At 35.9% G+C, this 19,170-nt stretch overlaps 1 long non-coding RNA gene across 1 annotated transcript; it reads right to left on the reverse strand.

Moving 5' to 3' along the window:
- Positions 1-2,758: 2,758 nt before the first annotated feature.
- On the reverse strand, positions 2,759-17,971 carry LOC119652661. Its single transcript, XR_005249572.1, has 2 exons — positions 17,025-17,971; positions 2,759-7,702 (listed from the first exon to the last, which is right to left on the reverse strand). It is a non-coding gene; the product is annotated as an uncharacterized LOC119652661 (long non-coding RNA).
- Positions 17,972-19,170: the final 1,199 nt, after the last annotated feature.

Below are 19,170 nucleotides of genomic sequence, written 5' to 3' on the forward strand. Positions count from 1 at the left end.
AAAGCTCTTTTGATACCTATGGATGCGATTGGAACATACCGCAAATTTCTACTTCAGCACCTCGAGGATTTCTTCGATTGGCACATCATTGGAGAGATGGTAGTTTCCAATGATGTTGGCAACGCATCTGTGCCATCTTGATGAAGGATTTCCAAGAAATGCTTGCGTGGTACGGCCAACCTTCTTTCTCAACTTTTCGACTCTTTCATTGAGCCGAAATACCCAAAACAGAGAAGTCCTCCTGCATATACCTCTGTTATACGGTCTAAGATGTTGATTATGGAGACGAATAACCATGGCCACTGCAACGTAGATCAGGCTGCGAACCTCTGTAGTAGTAATCTCGCTAGCCAAACGGTCAGCCAAAATTCTATCAACGGCAGCAATGATGTTAGTAGTTGCCGAAGTAAACTTTAGTTTTGGGATCTTTACCCATGGAGGGGTCTGGGAGAATCTCAGCATATTCTGTGAATGCGGTCAAAGCCTCATTGTAAATTGGGACGACATCCCCAGCTACTAAACTTCTCCTGACTACTGGGTTCATGGGGGTGTCTCTACCCTGATGGATCCCGTTCTAAATCCATGACACGGACGATAAATTGATTGAGTTGGTTCGCCCAAACCATATGACGCCTAGGTTTGAATTGCTGGTTGTCTGATTTTCTTGGTTCGGTTGCTTCGCCACCGAGTCCTGGTCCTGCTGTAGGCAACGAAACGATGCAAGTAATTAATGTAATTTCTCATGGCATGCACGACCCAATGCACACGCAAAATCACACACTGGAGAACTGAGGCGAATTTTTCAATTACCCCGGTCTCGAGCCGGTCCACCGACAAATGCCGCTTATCTTGCTAAAGCTGGTCATTTTCTTTTAGTCTTGGTGAAAGTTTGTTTCTTGTAGGCTCTGCTACAGACACACTAAATGGATATGTATTGCCTATTACTTTTAAAAGGAACCGATTTACACCGAAATATTCGTACAGGGATCTATTTTGGACTCTTTGTTATTTTTATTTCTTATTAACGACCTTCCCCCCTCCTTACTTGTCCCTGTTCGCTCTATGCAGAGGACCTTAAGCTGTTTTCCGCTATATCGTCGCCTATGGACTGTGTTTCCCTTCAATCTAACCTGGACACTCTGGTTCGTTGCTGCTCGACTAATGGTTTAGGACTAAACATTAGAAAGTCTCACTCTATGTGCTACTCGCCAAAATCCTCACCCACTTCTTTCTCCTACTCGCTTGACGGACATTCCTTATCCTGCTTAAATTCCACTCAAGACCTCGGAGTCACTTTCGACAATAAGCTCCGCTTTGACACCCATTGCCTCGATGTCATCAATCGAGCAGCAAAATTGTCAGTCTTTATTCTTCGCTCCTCCTCTGATTTTGACTCCATCCAACCCTCCTTAGCTCTCTTCAACTCATTCGTGAGGAATACCCTCGAGTACTACTCCGTAATCTGGTCACCCTCCTGTAACTGTGATTGTCTTGCCCTAGAAAATGTGCAACGTAAATTCACCCGTTCCCTCTTCTTTAAGAAAAGCTTCCCTCGTGTGGACTACCCCTCCCGCCTTCGCTGTCTGAATCTTCCCTTCCTATAACAGCCTAGATCCTATCTGGATCTATACACATTTTTTAAACTTTCCTCGGGTTTGATGGACTGCTCCGCCGCTAACGACATCACCTGCCGTCCTGCGTCTTATAACACACGTAACGCAGACATTTTCAACGTGCCTTTCGCAGAGCTCGAAGTCTACTTTCATTCCCCGATTCCTAGACTTTGCCGAAATTACAACGCACAACAGCAGTGTCCGTAGCCTGACTCTAGCTAGAGCTGGGCAATCACAGAGAAAGTGCACCAGGGTTTCCCTTCCTTCTCCACAGCTCCGGCAATGCGAATTGTAGGGTATGCCGAGCCTGGCAGCATGATCCCCTATGGGCCAGTGCCCCATACAGACCGCCGTAATCTTTGCAGGCGTCTAGCACAGGAGCTCTCGTGATCGAGCTATGTTATAAACGAGTCAAATTCTCCTTGACTTGGCACATCTCGTAAGCCTTCGCCATTTAAGACCCGTAGCTGCTAAGTAGTGCGAGTAGACTCGGACCCTAATACCACCAGCGAAACACCGACTGTATTCACCGAAGGGGTGCCAAGGGCAAAGCCACGCCTGGCCTAACCGTCAGCCCGCACATTCCCCTCTAGGTTCCTATGCCCGCGAACCCAGAGGAGGGTGTTACATAAAAAATATACAATACCTTTCATTCCTGGAGCGCCAACTTTCCAGTTTCCGACCTGTTTATGTATGTTTAAGTGAATATTATAGGCATATGTACATCCCACTTTCACGGGAAAAATAGGAAGTCCAAAAGGAAGCGACTAAAACAAAAAGAAATCCGTTTACATTTTTTTTTTTATTAAATGAAATTAGTCGGTACATGAACATCAAAATTTAAGAGTATTATTACGGATAATTTCTTTGTCATCTTATACCTCTCTTTTACTTATTCCACCATTTCTGAATTTATCCATTTTGTATCGATATCGAAATAAGATAGAATACAATATAATAAAATAAATTATTACAATAAATATCATCAAAACACATTGCTTATCAAAAAACGTACCAGTGGCGAGTTCAAGAAACATAATTTTTTTTTTTTTTTTTCAAATTTCTCACTCATGTATCTTTCTTAATCGAATACATCCAAACAATCATGCCAAAATATTTGTTTGAATACTGAACACACTCATTTGTTATATTTTATTTACAGTTAATTTTGAATTTTATTATAATTTTGAACACTTTTGATTTCTTTCGTCGTATTATGTTAGATTCCAAAATGTCCGAAAAGTTATATTACTTCCAAATTTTTGACTTTTCTCTTGGTTTCTTGTTCAATTAACAGAATTTCTTGAACTCACTTTACTACGGAATATCGAACGATTAGAAAATGTGATTAAATCTATTAAATATTTATATGATTTGATTTTTTTTTTAATAATTAAGAGAGCGAATATAAAAATTAGAGTTACTACAATAAAGTAAAATAACATCAAATTAAATATATATTTTGAAGAGAATACTTTGATAGCATATAACTTTCTGCGAAATTGTTTTTTTTAATTAAGTTACTGTAAGAATCTTTTACTGCATTTACTGGTTTAACTCCAATATCTTTGTTTTATTCATTGCATTCAAATTTTAATTCAGTTGATATTGAGGCTGAATTTAAAGTAATTGGAATTAGGTAATTTTGATTGAAAATTTATTCCAGACTGTTGTTTGTGAAAACTGTTGAATTTCGAGGAAAAATCATCTGGAAATAATTATGCTTCATTTTTAGTTCTGACATAAATTATGATAATTCTACCAAAATTCAATTTAATATTATTCCTCCTTTAAATTTTTATTACCATTAATTTCTATTAACATGAAGCTTCATATTTTTTTACATGATAGTGTGTTATTTGATATATTCTTTCGTTATTTAATAATTTACACTTTGCTTTCACTCCTCATTTTTGAAAATTATTTATTACAATTTGATTTACTACACTGCCTTGATGCATTTCAAATACTTATAGAATTTTTCGTGTCTTCTATTCAAAGTCATATGTATTTTTAGAGAAGATTTAAGCCTTGAATTTTTATTTAATATTATGCTCAAAGTTCACTTTAGATAGACAATAATTTTTATATTTTCATTTTTATTCATTCACTCGAAAAATGTATGCAGTAAAAGATTTACATTCAATTTTGCTTCATATCATTTCCAAAACATGTAGCTTTAATTTTTTCCTTTGTACATAGAGATAATGTTGTTATTTTGCTTTTAATTATTAAACTACAAAACTACATATTTATAATTTTTAATCTTTTTGCGATCTGAATGTGATTTTCCAAAAGTCAGGGGAAATGTTTTCCTGGAAAAGATTTTTTTTTTTGTTATTTTTCTTGGTTGCCAAAGTGCCTAAAGTTAGTAATTTGCAGTATTTTAGATTTAATCTCCTTGTCCATTTTTTTTGTTCAAATTTCATGATCGAAAAATTACATATAATCTTCGTTACAATTTTTAGTATTAAGTATCTTTTGAATTACTTGGAATTTCGTCAACTTCTTTCTAAATGTTTTTAGGGTTAATAGAACCCGAATTTCGATTCTGCTTTGAGGAAAAATTAAACAAAATTAAACAAATAGGAAAAAAACGATATAATTATCTGAAACTGATTCAAGAAACGAAAGTGATCTAAACTGAACAATATTAATTTAAACTCTATTTTCGTACCTGTTTATTTCGATATAGTTTCATTTTCAGAATGTCTTTATGATTTCATTGAAAATTTAACTATTTATTGTTTTATCTTAGAAGTTTAGGTCTGTTGTCGGTGAAATATATACTTTGAATATTTCTCCGTTAATTACATTTAAAATCTTCTTATTTTTTTCACTATTTTCATTTCATTTCTGCATTTTTTTATGTTTTCACATTTGCATTTGGCTAAATAAACAAATAAATTTAACAAATATTTTCTTATTTATGTTAATATAAATATATATAATATCACCATGGTTTTTCTGTTTCATTTATTTAATCATTTCAATATTAAGAAAAAAATTATTTATCATTTGTGATCTAGTAATTGCTACGATTGTTTGTATCTGTAAAATATATTAGTCACTGTAAAAAAATATTGATAAAATTGTTAGCTTTGGTTTTTATTCCTTTCTATTTGTGAACTTAAGGCAAGTAAGTTATAAACGAAGAATCGTTTCTTACATTTTGCATGGAGTTTAATATTTTAGGTTGATGAATGCTGCTTCTGGTTTATTCATATAAAATCAGAGTCAAAAATGAACTGCATCGAATAGTCTTTAGTGATTATGATAATAGAAGAGCAATTTTATGGTAATGTAAAATATTATGTTGAGTTTCAATATAACTTGAAGGCAATATTTAGGTAATTTATTTTAATACTAAATTATGCTTAATTCGTTTTAAAGTTACTAATATTTCAAGCTGACGTCAAATATATTACAAACCTGATCATGTTAAGGTTTTTATTTATGCGCATGAAAATTCGCTTTCGGGAGATACTTTTTAGAGAAAATTGCAATGAGTTTTCCGCTTATTGACCATAATGATTTCCAGCTCCAAGCATAGATTCTAAGCTGGTTTTAATTTGCTTATGGATGGAAAGCAGCGATTATCCCTGGATCAAACCACCAGAAAAAACTGATTGTCAGAAAGCTCAACTGGGCTCTCTCAATGTGGTTGAAGGCAATTTTAGATAACAGGAAACCAAATGGTCAAATATTTCTGAAATTTGAGATAATCCAATTTCATGTACTAAAACAGTCCAAACTTGAAAAAACATTGCAATTTTCTTCAACGAACTTCCCTCCTTCTTATACAACGGCCAATTGCTACACCAGGAATCACAGAACTTATGGAAAAAAGTTGCCCTTTCAAATATTTGAATGACAACCAAAACGATTGCACTTAAATCTATACATTTTAAAAGCTAAATCGCCAATTAACTTTTCTCACTTTCTCTATCAGACTTTACTTCACATTCTCTATGCAAATATCAAAATTATAAACCTAAACTCGCCATCAAAATTACGCCGATCCTACTAAAAATTACCTTACTTTAATTTATTCAATACGAAAGCTCTAATTTAGTCTCTACTTCACACTTATTCTACTTTAATTAAATTAATATGTTTCCAAAATTTTCAAATAGTTTTAGTCAAATTTTTTTTCATGTTTAAACCATTTTTCTTAAATAACGCCGTTGCTATTGATTTGAGAAATGTTTAAATAAGAAATAAATACTTAATCTTGTACCAAAAATTATTGCATTGAATTATTACACGCCAAATATTTACGAAATACTTAATCTACTAAATTTTGAATTTATTTGGAACGGTACTACTAATTATCGTTTATTTATAATAAAAATTTATCGAAAAATATGGTCTTTATTAGTATAAATTTCTTAAATTGAATTCGCACGTCTACATTTAATTGCATTCAATAGTTCCCCATACACATATCAATATCATCAAATGATTTTTGTTTTCCGTTTAAATTTTGTTGTCCTAATAAATTCGAAAATCAAATATTATATAAATGTTTACGCAGTGGATGTGATAATTATACGTTGGTTATTCTATGATTCCTGTTTCAAATTTTGTGTCTCTTTAGTATGTATAATATAAATATAAACCAATAATATTGGAGTCACTGAATTTCTTGCTCTGTCAGTGTTGTTTGAATTGATTTATACAAAAAACAATTCGAAACTAAATATAGTATTATAAATGAAGTAGGATAAGCTCCGAAATTCTATGTCATCATTGCGCTCGAATACAAATCAAGTGTAAATTAAATTAAGAGTCAAGCTTAGCAAACAGAAATATTGTACGGGGTTTCTTGTTACACCAGTTGATATATGACATCAATTAAAATAAAATATTACTAATTTTTTTTTAAACTGTTCAATCTAATTGAATTCATATTCTGTATGAGCTTTACGTTAACACAAATTCGTTTGTCAATTTCTTAGAGGCACTAAAATCAATAAAACTATCGCAAGGGTGGTCTTAAAGTAACTTCGTAATCCAATTATTAAATTTTCATCGTTTTTTGTTCAAAGAAAATTCCTATTAATCTAGAAAATTGTCTGTAAATTATGGAGACATTTATGGCTATTTATAAGAAATGTGAAATTTTCTTCAAATTAAAGCATTTCAAAACTCAATGCGTATCATATATTGAAGTTGAAATTGAATAATTCGTGATTGCCTTTTAAAACTAGAAAAAGTACTAAAAGTATTCCCCATTTTTTGTTTTGCTCTATTTCTTGAGTATTGCGCTTGTTTTAATAACAATACCAAAAACGGACTTATCAATTGAAATCACACAAGATAAATTAGAACCAAGTTTTGATTTGCGTCACTTTTTAATAATATTGTAATTTGATTTGTATAACTTCCATTCAAATTTTGTTTAAACAAAAGAGCAGGTTACAATTATTTTTAGAATTTAATATCATATTTTACAATTCTTTGAAATGTTCAACCATTTACTTGATTTCGTCTCATTGACTCTCAATCGATACTTGTTTAATGTTTTAATTTAAAATGGATATTATGGTTCAAACAGAAAACAGTACTTAATACAGAATAAAAGAGTACAGATTAGAATATACTATTGTTGCATCATTATCATTTTAAGTATCATTTGTATGGACGAATGACTGTTGTTTGTAGGAATTATATATAGATTTTATCGTAACTGTTTTTAGGAGTATATCGTCATAATAATGCTTATTGATTTCAATAATTAATAATTATATCAATTCTATTTTAAATGCGAGCGAGTTCTTTTGTAGTAACTTTGTAATATTTTTTTTTCTTTTTAGTTTACTTGTTTCGTCAATAATAAACATTCGGTTTATTGTGGTTTTTCTTGTTTTTATTTTTGTCAGTTCTCTCTGATTATTAGTTGCTGCCTGTTTTTCTTTTATTTTATTTCAAACAATTGCTATTATTTTGCGAATGTATTTACATTATATTAGTTATAAAAGTTTGTTGATGTTGGTTGATTCATTTATTCTGTATATGGAATAGATTTGAATTTGATTTTGCTTCAACGGGTTTTTATAGTGGCAATTTGATCAGCACCTGAAAAACTATTTCAATAAAAAATTGTTTGGTTTTATTTCATTGTATATATAATTTGTTTTGTTTTAAAAAACTATTTGCTTGTAGTTCGGCTCTGATATGATTTGTTTCGGAGATGTGAAGAAGTTTGTAGTCTTTGAATATATAAAGTATACAGAATTAGATTAAAAATATCAACCAAAATTTTGTTAGAACCACAAAATATATTCAAATAATGAAAATAAATAAACCAATTTTTATGAAACTTTTAATTATGAGTCTTTAGTTTGTCCTAGTATTTCCTAGTATAACTAACGAAATTGTGGCTTTGTCTGCTGCTTTCATATATATTTCTTTTTTTTATTGAAAAGGAAAAAATAAATTCAACCTAGAAAATCAGTGAAATTCAGAATATGACATTTTTAAAAAACGGAGTCGTTACATTCAGAGGCAACAGAAATTGGTAATTGACAAACCAAGCACCGTGACTAGATCTTGGATCTGTATTTGAACGAAAATAGCAGCCGATGATAAATCAGATCAGATGGTCTGATGGTCTTCTGACTGCCCAAAATTATCAAAAAGATCTATAAAAATATTTTTTGACTCTAAAACTTTGCACTGAATATGAAATCATATTGCCAAATAATTTTAGTGCAGTCTTCGATTAATGTAATTAATTTAATCATCAGTGAGGATCCCTGGTTGCATTATTTGCAACGAATACTAAGGCAAATTTACCATTATAATTGCATTTAGACTGATGACAATTCCAACAAAGTCGTCGAACTTGCTGAAAGCGACTTCTTACTTCTCCTTTTGCACCTTTGGCAGCGAAGCTATGGCGTAGATAACCTTGAATGTCGAAATTAATGAGTTAAGGCATATCCAGCATAGTGAAGTAACACAGTGTACAGCGCTTTATTGCAAAGGCACAAGACGGCTACATTTGACAGCAATGGTTACCGTGTCATGGATTAGATTGCGGACTTATATTAAAGATTGATCACCACGGTTAACAGTGTCATGTCGGCGGGGGAGGTGCCTCGTAATGAAGTGCTTGACTAGAAAATTCTAGACGAATACCAATAAAGGAAAGAATTCAACATAACTAGCAATGGCAGCCGCTGAAATAATTATTTAATAACACATTCTATAAAAATGGTTTCAGCGAAAAGTGCGAAGCCAGACGATTATTTTTCTTTTTCTTCAGCCTTTGTCCCGAAGCCAGACGAGCGAGGGTGTTACCACTGTAAAAAAAACGAGGCATTTCAGGGCAAACTGTTTATGACGACAGAAAGTAACAAGTCGGGAAACCGGAAGCTGGACGGGTACTTCGGAGTCTAGGCACTATATAGTGGCAACTTCCTGATATTTTCAGATTTTTGAGTTGGGTGGTTTCTGAGAATGGGTCCGTGAAAGAAATGATGATGATTCGACTTCTTGCTCTCCCCGCCTTTCCGGCAAATGTCAAAACTAAAACCGGTTTCAGAAAGTACTAACTAACCTTTCATTTGATACCCCACATGACTATATTTGGTGAAAAAATGTACACCCTCCTTTTGTATGTATGGAGACCCCCCTTAAATTCGACGTAGAATGATTTAACTCACTGGATGCGTGAGCGTTCACAGTTCCCACCTTTCCATCACCCGCATTTTTCTCGCAAACGCTATAACCGTTCATCTTAAAATATTTTAAAACCTTAAAAAAGGTATACAGGGGCGAACGAAGGGAGCTTACAAACTTAACCATGCAAAGGATGTCTTTCAGCTGCAAGATTTTTTCTTGGCCAAGGCTGAATAGTTGAGATGATTGTATACCCATTTAAGAGCATTGTGGATAAAATCTGCCTCAATAAACTACCGTGTGCGACCAAATTCATATGGGTGAGAATAGTCCAGCCGAGAAAGTATATAAGAGCAATATCTACGGCAGAAAAAGAAGACGCGGTGGATCCTGCCTCAGGTGAGGCTATGGCGGTAGCCAAAACGCAGGCAGCTGTTACAGATTGGTCGACTTCGGCGCAAAACCACCATTCCTGATTTTGGCTTTTCGTTCCACTTGAAAATTAAATGGACTCTAGAGAAACTTGAAAACAAGAACTCAGATGATCTCAAAAGGATCTCGTGGATTGAAGAAATACCGAGGGATTGCGATTCAGGCGAGTCCGATATTGATATTCTATGACTGAAAATGATCTTGATGAATGTTTAGAGGCAGATAATAATCGAATAATATTTCTGGAGAAATATACTGTATTGAGAAGGATTGGGATAGTGGCGACGTTTGGCCTTTGATAGGATAAGACAAGATGAATTGAAAAAGTGACCTGAAAAATACCTCTTATTTGGGCCCGGATAAACCCTTGATAAGCACAACTGGCTACAATAATGAAAGATACTCTGCCGAGCACATTCTTCCAGTTGTTTATGGAAGCATTGATATCTAATATCGTTTTTCAAACCGACTTACCCGCTGTATGAAAAGCTAGTGGTAGCACTAATTTTCTCCCGCCATCAGTTCCTGAAGTCAAAGCATTTCTAGCCATAAACATTATAATGAATATGAAAAGGACGTCTAGCTGTAAAGATTATCGGTCCTCCAGACATGACATGAGGGCTCATGGTGTAAATTCTGCTATCGCATTCACCAAATTTACTTGCCCTTGAAATAATTTGTATCTAAACGATAATTCAATGCAGCTAAGAGGGTATTTCCCCCTGCAATGAAGCCTAACGATTACGAATCGATTGATAAATCTATGATAAAATTTAAACGAAAGAGCTATGTTTGCCAATAGATGCCAGACAAACCCATAAAAAAAGTTATAAAGCGGGAAATTACAGAAGGCCAACGAAACAATCTGGGACACCGAGTGATCAAAGAACTCAGTGGTGAGTTCGTGGAGACCATAAAATCTTTTTTGATAATAGCTGCAACTCGGTGGAACTCCAAACGGACCTATTAGCGAGCAGAATCTACGCATGTGGTGCTATTCACAAAGGAGCAAAAGTGTTCCCACAGCTTTGGTAAATATATGAAACAGGGATAACTCTGTTGTTAAAGTTTCCACAAATGGAATTGCCTTGGAAGTGGAGCGAAAGGCGAAGTGCGGTGTTTCTGAGGAAGTATCATGGTTGGTCGATTGTGGACAATATTCCAAAAAAAAATCCAATAAGGAAAGGAGCGATCGGGAACCATTGCAAATAGATCCAGAGCAAAAAGAACTCAACACAACCAAAAAAATCACCCCCTGGAGCTGGTCGACCAGATATAGAGCCAGCTGAACAAACAACAAGATAAGAGAGTGAAGGTGAATCTAGGCGCCTCCACTGACATATACAAAAATAGGGGTTGAAATAAGACAGATACTGTGACCAGAAGAAACGCTATGTAAAAAGCAAAAACTAAACAAGTGAGGGAGTCTGTAGATCTTCAAACCGGGAGAAGGCCAATTCATGGGGATGAGATCTTTAAGGGAAAGGATTATCAGAGGTTTCACTCAGCGGTGTCCAGACTTACTCTGCTAGCGAAGATAGAAACAGACTTATAACGAAAGCAACAACAGAATTATACAAGATCTATCATCGGCTTTGCATATAAAGCTGAAGCTCAGATCAAGGGAAGGTAGAGTTCTCTTCAATGTGGATGACATTTATAAAGCCATTGACCAGGGACAAATTCGAATTATTTAGGAAAGGACGAATAGGCTGCAGCAGGAAGAGTTCCTGTCGTGATAGCTGGACTGTCTCAAAATCAAGTGTAATTGAGCGTTGAAGCACACTGTCCCAGAAACAGATTGTTCAGAAATACGAGGCATATCCAGAAAGTAAGTGTATTTGTAGCCACTGGATATATTTATTCAAAGCACTGCAATGAAAGCAGCTCATAGGCTAATTCGATTAGATCTATGGGAAAACAACGGATGTGGGGGGCACAAAGCATTGGAAGAGTTACTGGGAGGACTGAATCCAGTTCTTACAATGCCTTCCGATTCTCGTGTCCCCATACATATGTTTGGTAGAAGATATGTAGTTACCCTGAAGCGTAGAGAGGACTGGTAACACCCAGAGGAATGCGTGGCGGGATATACGGAAGTCTTCTACACCGATGGCTCAAAAACAGAAGAGGGTTCTGGGTGGGCTTTTTCTTTGGGACAATATGCAACGGTTTTTCAAGCCGAAGTTTATGCGATCCTAAGGGTGGCAAACTGGGTGATTGACGAGCGGTTGAAGGGCAGGCGCATCGCAATCTGCAGTGATAGTCAAGCTGCACTGAGGGCATTGAGCAGTCCTTTGATCACCTCGGAAATCGTTCAGGAACGCAGAAACCGTTTGAACTCTATGTCTAGATTCAATACGGTGGAACTACTCTGGGTACCTGGTCACTGTGGCATAGAGGGAAATGAAATCTCGGACGCTTTAGCGAAAGAGGGGTCAATCTCTCCTATGCCGGGACCGGAGCCAGCAATTGGGGTATCAGTAGCATTGGCTAAATCTGTTTTCAAAAACTGGGAACAAGTTTCCCATAATGACAGGTGGCAGAGCCTAAATGCTGCTCGACACACTAAACTTTTCCTGCCAGAACCCAGCATACGTACCGCAAAGTTTATCCTGTCGAAAAGCAGGAGAACTTGCAGGTGTATTGTGGGCATTCTGACAGGCCATAATTCACTAGCTGGGCATATGTTCAGAATAGGAATTACCGAAGATGATACGTGTCCCTCCTGTAATGAGGAAGCGGAATCAACGGAGCATTTCCTATGTGAATGCCCCGCCTATGGACGCATCAGGCATCAGATCTTTGGTGCCGATGTTCTCCAATTGCCACGGGTAGCTTCACATCCACTAACGGAAATCCTGCAATACGTTAACGAATCCGGAATATTCCGTTAGACGGAGGTGGTGAGTACAATGGGCCAACACGGCCTGAGTGCTCAGAAACTGTAGCTTCTCCCCCACCATACACACACACACACAAGTGTATTAAAAAAAATGTATGGCTAAATTTGTATAATACATATGTACGTTATTTTTCAACATAGTTGCCATCCATTTTGACGGACGTGGTGAGACGCGGGATCAATTTTTGGATACCCTCTCGTCTGAAGGAGTTAAGTCAGGTGAATGCGCAGGTGATCCAAAACACCTAATACAAATGAGTCCATGAGTCGTGCAGTAGACAATCCTCCTTTTATTTTGGATCGCTCTTTTCAGTTTTTTAGATTCTGACAGTATTTTGCCCCGTTGATGATGTGAATTAGTAGTTTTAAATTTTTTGGGGGAGGGTTTCGGAGAAAGAAGAAGAAAAGGATTTATACACCGAAGAAAAGTAATTACAAAGTAATTCGCAAGTTAATTCAGACGAGTTAGAAGAGGAGATTGCAGGAACAATGTATGGTGGAGAAGTCTGGGCCGGGTGTGTGACTGAACTGAAGAGCGGTACAAATGTTCATAAAGGTGCATTAAGAAAGGGACAGAAGTCATTATTGGGGAGTGGTGGAGGGTCGGGAATGATAAGTCAGGTGAACATAGGAAGATTAAAGTCATTACCAACAACGAAAGCGAGAGGGGACAACTATACTTAGGATATCCAATCTGTCGAGGAATTTCGCATAGAAGCGAGAGGAGCTAGCACAGCGGGAATATAATAATAATTATCGTTGGTGCAACAATCCAATTGGATCAGGACTTTGAAAATTGTTAGAGTACTTCATTCAAGACTGTAAAGGTACACTACAGGATAATAGTACCCTGTAGGCGGCAATGGAGTCAGCATCATCATAACGCTCGCCTATGATTATGACCCTGATTTTTCTCAGGTACTCATTCACAGTTGAGTCGACTGGTATCCTACGTCAAGATACAAATCACAATGTCACCAATGCACCTAGTGCTCTACCCACTGAAATATTCGGGAGAATATACTCAGGACAACAAAAGCATTTGTATTGGGCGGAGCGATAAGAGGGAGAGGAGGGGGAAAGGATAGTTTCGGCAGAGACTTTACAGCGATCAAGACCTGTCTGCCACTTTCCCCACCGTAGCGAAAGACAGAAGAAGAAGAAACCCGGGGGTGTCATCCTTCGTCAGCTTCACACGGGAAAGAGACGTCAAAGATGATGACAAACTTGTCGAAAGAGGTAGAATAAGCATTCTTTTGAATGATTTCCATTAAACTGCAAGTGAACAGGGACATTTTCTTAACACAGGAAGTAAGCTTTTGGTTCGTGCAGACTTCTAGCTTTACTATTCAATAGGTCAATAGGTAGGTTGTAGTGTTTGGTTTATTTCTTGTGATTTTCAGTAGTTTAAAGTCGAATATGCCCAAATTCATCTGAAAATCGTTTTCTTGGAAAGATGAAATTCGAATCTTAAAAAAGTTTGGCAAGTTAGGAAAAAGGTCGTCCAGCTAAACACGAAAAGATTCTTTTAGAGTAGTTTCATTAGATTCGGATTCCAATTTACCGATAAAGAGGGGGATTTTGATGGAAAAGGATAACGATATTTCAAAAACATTAAAAGTCGATGATTTTGCAATGACCACTAAAGATATCGAAAATCTTGGTATCTTGATTCGAAAACCATCACAAAATTGTTTACAAGCAATTAAGCAAGGAAAGTCCTCATTTCCATGAGGATGCTTCTAGTCCAACTGAACTCAACTACCAACCGAGAACTTAGATTTTTTTTTGTCTGATATAAAGACATATTGGAAGGGCGGCAAGAGAAGTAAGAAGTGATTTGTAGTGGCTCAAGGGATGGGTGATTGTTGAAAAATAATCCTCGTTGGCCGGAGTCGGCCAAGAGAAGAATGTTGTCCCAGAAATCTAAAAACTTGAAGAAATTGACAGTGAAGCTACACTGAAGTATTCAAAAGAATCCCCCCCCCCCCCAACATTCCCCGCGAGTGTTTATGCCTTGCGGTCTATAAAGGATTCAGTTGCCCGAACCTGGCTGGCACAGAGGTGCGCAAGCGCTTGTTGGCGGGACATATCAGTGGAATTTCAATATTTGTGGGTGGGCCATTACGGTCAATTTCGTCAAGTTTTTGGGTTTTGGGACAGTTCTCCCCTTGACTTCGGTTAACCAGCATGATCGTTTAGACCATCGCCAATCCATATAGATCATTACATATTACCTGTGTTTTTATGTATGAATGATTAAACTTTTTTCAAAGGCATTCAATTATTTCCCTGAGCCAAAATCGGACCTGGACGACCAGCCAAATTTTCTAGGAATGTCTAAGAAAGTTAGATAGGCAAATGGCGGTACAAAATCATCGAACTTTACTTGTTAGCCACTGTCATGCTCTACCTTCTAATGTTTAATACATCATCGATGTCAAAGTTATATTTTTTCCACCAAATGCAATAAGCCGATTGCAACCTCTTTATCAGGGCATTATTAAGGTTTTCAAACAAGACTACCAAACAAATCGGATTTGCTATTTGACTTCAGGTATCGTTGAAGTCAAAACTGATCCATGGGTGGCAAAACTAAATGCTCTTGGTACACTAAATATCATCAGCATGAAAAGATATGGCTCCATTAGCAATCTTAATGTTTGCCTTAAACTGATTTGAAGTTTTGATTAAGTGAGGCATCACGTTCTGTCGATTGGGAACAATTTGATCACTATTGGCTGAAATTTTCAATATCAAAGTTATAAAATGGTAAAAGCAAGAAGATAAAACATTGAAGAAGGGGACAGTTGATCCCCGAAATACGTGTTTGTATTCAGATACTTTTAGCCAATAAAAAGGAAGAATATCTTCTAAGGCAATTTTTCATTTTAAGACTAAGGCTAACAAACTACCTCCTAATTCAAACCATCAAAGTTAATTTGCGCCAATGATGGGACTCCTCATTTGCCAATTCATATCATATGTGATTAGCTACTCCAACGTACCATGAAGTCGATATTACTGGTGGTAGCGTGATAGTAACTCCAACTTACTTGTTGTTTATTTATTCGTAGAAATGTATTACTAATTACTTTTAGCTATCATCAAGTTTTTCGCACAATTTGTATTTTGCAAGTTGGATTTTGTCTAAAAAGTTTTAGCTGTTTTTGTCCATTTGTGTGCTGAAAGCTTCGATTTCCGCTTCTTATCAAATCCACCCTTCTAAACGCTAAATTGCAGCCTATGAGTGTTTATGCCTTGCCGTCTACAAAGGATTCAGTTACCACAAATAAAGGTCCAAAGCCTTCATGCTTTTCTGACCCAATAAAACTTAAACTTCTGGCGCATTGTAATCTGGAAGAGTTAGTTGAAAACGGTAATGAAGCATGATTTGCACAGAATAGGACGTCAAACTATCAATCTTGTTTTCAGTGTGTTAACACGCATAAGCTAATTCAATATCGAAATTATGGTTTGTTTCTAGATGTGTTAGGGTACGTCATTATCTATCCAAAAAAAAATTGCATATGTTTTTAATATTTCTGATAGTAGTTAGCAATAATTTTGCCATTTATGAATGCACGTCGATCGGTTTGTACGCAGCAGGAGTCGAAAACTCTTCATAATTAACTTACACTGAGCATAGCACCCCAAATAAATATTTTTTTTAATAATTATATGATAAACGTCGCTGAAGGCCTTAGTAAATATAAACCTGCATTCCCTGACAAAAAGCCTCACCTGTAAACAATATCAAATTGAATTATAACTGCATTCATATTATTAGTAGGATTAAAAGTTAACAATTACAAAACCACCAAAAAAGTGCTCAATTCTCTACACATCTCCGATTATAAACAAATCATTGTAATACGAAAAACTATTTATGAGTACTGTTTATTTTTTGTTTTGTATTTTTTCACTTCTTTCATTTAACTATTTCAGTTTGTAATGTCTTGTTCAGTAATAATAATTAAGGCAACGTTATATTTCATCATCTTCTTCTTCAGTTTCTTGCATTTTAAAATACATACACATATACTCTATTTCCACTTAAATGTATGAAAATATAAAATTAAATAAGTCAGGTTTTATTGTATTGGTTTTGTGTTTCCTTTTTTATTTTATTTTTTACGTTTTTTTACTTTTGTTGTCGTTGGCATATGCTTCTCATATTTTAATCTTTTTTTTTCTATTGTGGACTCCTAAAAACAGCATTTCTTTTCTTTTTGTTTTTATGATTTATATGTATATCAAGAGAAAGGCTCTTTCTGCGTTTTTTGTATGCATGTGGTATCTTTCCGGGTGACTATAGTACCTTCTTTATACATGTATATTGTGTGTTTTTTGGCTGGATATTTCCTTAATCTTTCTTTTACGTGAGATTGTTCTCTTAGTTTTTTTCATTAATTTGTTTCTTCTTGATTATTTTATCTACTTACTCTTTCTGCTGTTATAATTTGTCTTAGCTATGTGGCAACCTTATTTTTTTTTATTATGTGATCAAAGATTAAAGGAAACTGGCTTTGGAAGTGGGGGGAATGATGTGAGCTATCTAGAAAAGGAAAATGTAGTACAGGACATAGACACTATAAGTAGAAAACAAAAGTGCAAAACATACGTTATAACGTTTTTATTAAAAACTTATTCGAACAGATACAAACTTAAACTTTAAACACGTAGAAAATTTCAACTGAAATCAATTTATAACATTAAAAACTAATGAATAACTTAAGAGCGATCTAAATAATACGCCATAACTTTTCAATAAACAAAAAAAATTATCAAATCAATGGAATTTTTTTAATTATTAATTTCAAATATATGAAAATCGATGTATTTTCATTGCTTTTAGATTTATGAAATATTAAGAAATGGATTGAAGCTCTATCTCAACAACGTCCAACAGGATAATATGTATGTATATAATGTCGATCCGGAACGGTTGTTTGCAGCAGAGGGAGGCAAGCTCAAAACGTAAAATAATGGACGAGAATAGATACGTTTGACGTAAATTATGAGTATGAAATTTGAAGATCACCGAGGAAAATTTTGGGTGGAGCTAAAGCACATTACCAGAAACCGAAGGGGATAAAGCATAGGTGTTGCTGGCGGAATGGGGGTGAACTAATGGTAAACTGCCTTATGCAATTGCTTCACGCATTATCGCAACCTGGATGAAGGGGCCTTCTACAACTGGCGTTCTTTGTGATCGACGTATCAACAAATCTCTCAAGTCGAAAATTTACTACAGTGTCGTCTGCCCAAATCGCCCTCTATGGTTCTGAGTGATAGCTATGACTGACTATAAAAGACAATGAACGACATCTCGCGATAATGGAGACGAAAATGTTACGTTGGACCAGTCGCATAACACGCCATGATCACATCCGAAATGAAGATATTCGCGATAGATAAGGAGCTGCACCGATCGTGGAAAAATTTCGAGTTATGCGTCTTCGATGGTATGGTCATAAAACTCGCGCTAACAAGAATTTACTGGTCATCGAAATCGATGGAAAATGACTAAAGGGCCGGTCGAACCAATGGAGACTTGATACGCTGGATGGTGATTTAAAGGCCACGCGACTGCATCCAGATCAGGTCTTTGACAAAACAAAATGGCACAACCCATCAAAGCGAGCCGGCCCCGCTTCCGAGCGGAACAAAAGCTAAAGGAAAATATCAGGGTGGGCCATCTAGACCTTCTGTATATCAACATTTAATAGATGGGAAATTTCCAGTTGATTTAATTCTTTAGACGATTTGAAGCGTCAATCAGCACCCTTTTAACTATGAGTCAATACACGCCAAACGAACACCCTGGAATTTCAGACCTTTATATTTAAAATAATTGTTCAATTGTGACAGCAATGCGTGCTTATAGTAAAAAATGTGAGAGAACTACGGCGCGCTCACATTCCGTAATTTAGTGAAGAATTTCTTTGAGTACGGGTTTGTAGCCACTCGCCAGCATTCGCGACGCTTCAATGAAATTGTTGAAGCGGTAATATTGCAAATAATCCAAAAGTATTGTATTGCTGCCGGTCTCAGCAGTTAAGCAAGAGTGGAATGACTTTAAGAACAATTGTGAAGCTCGACGTTTATCTCTTCCAATACAAAGTGCAACTTACTCAAAGAATGTTGCAAAAGAACAAGCGGGATCGCTTACAATGTAGAAACACCGCCGCAAGAATGATCAATGATAAGCCTGATTTTTGGGAAGAAAAATGTTGATGATAGATGCAGCTCATTTTGTACTTTCTGGCGGAGACCATAAACAAAACTCTCGAATTTGGGGAATAGAGAATCCACACGTCATTCAAGAAACACTATTGCAGGAGGAGAAAGCCGCTGTTGGAGCTGGAGCGTGTCCTTCAAAGATGAAAAATCCATCTGCTGGGCGCGCTGTCTGGATGTTGGTGTACTTGTGTTTCCACAAATGCATGAACAACTCTAACGAACTTCTATTTTGAATAGGACGGCGCAACTCGTCACACCGCGCTCGAGCAGATATCGGGATAAGGAGTATTTTTCGGCCTAGATATAGATGGATTTTTGTTTCAAAATTTTTAGTTTCATAGTTTC

Source organism: Hermetia illucens, chromosome 3 (genome assembly GCF_905115235.1).
Source record: "Hermetia illucens chromosome 3, iHerIll2.2.curated.20191125, whole genome shotgun sequence".
Lineage (NCBI taxonomy): Eukaryota > Metazoa > Arthropoda > Insecta > Diptera > Stratiomyidae > Hermetia > Hermetia illucens.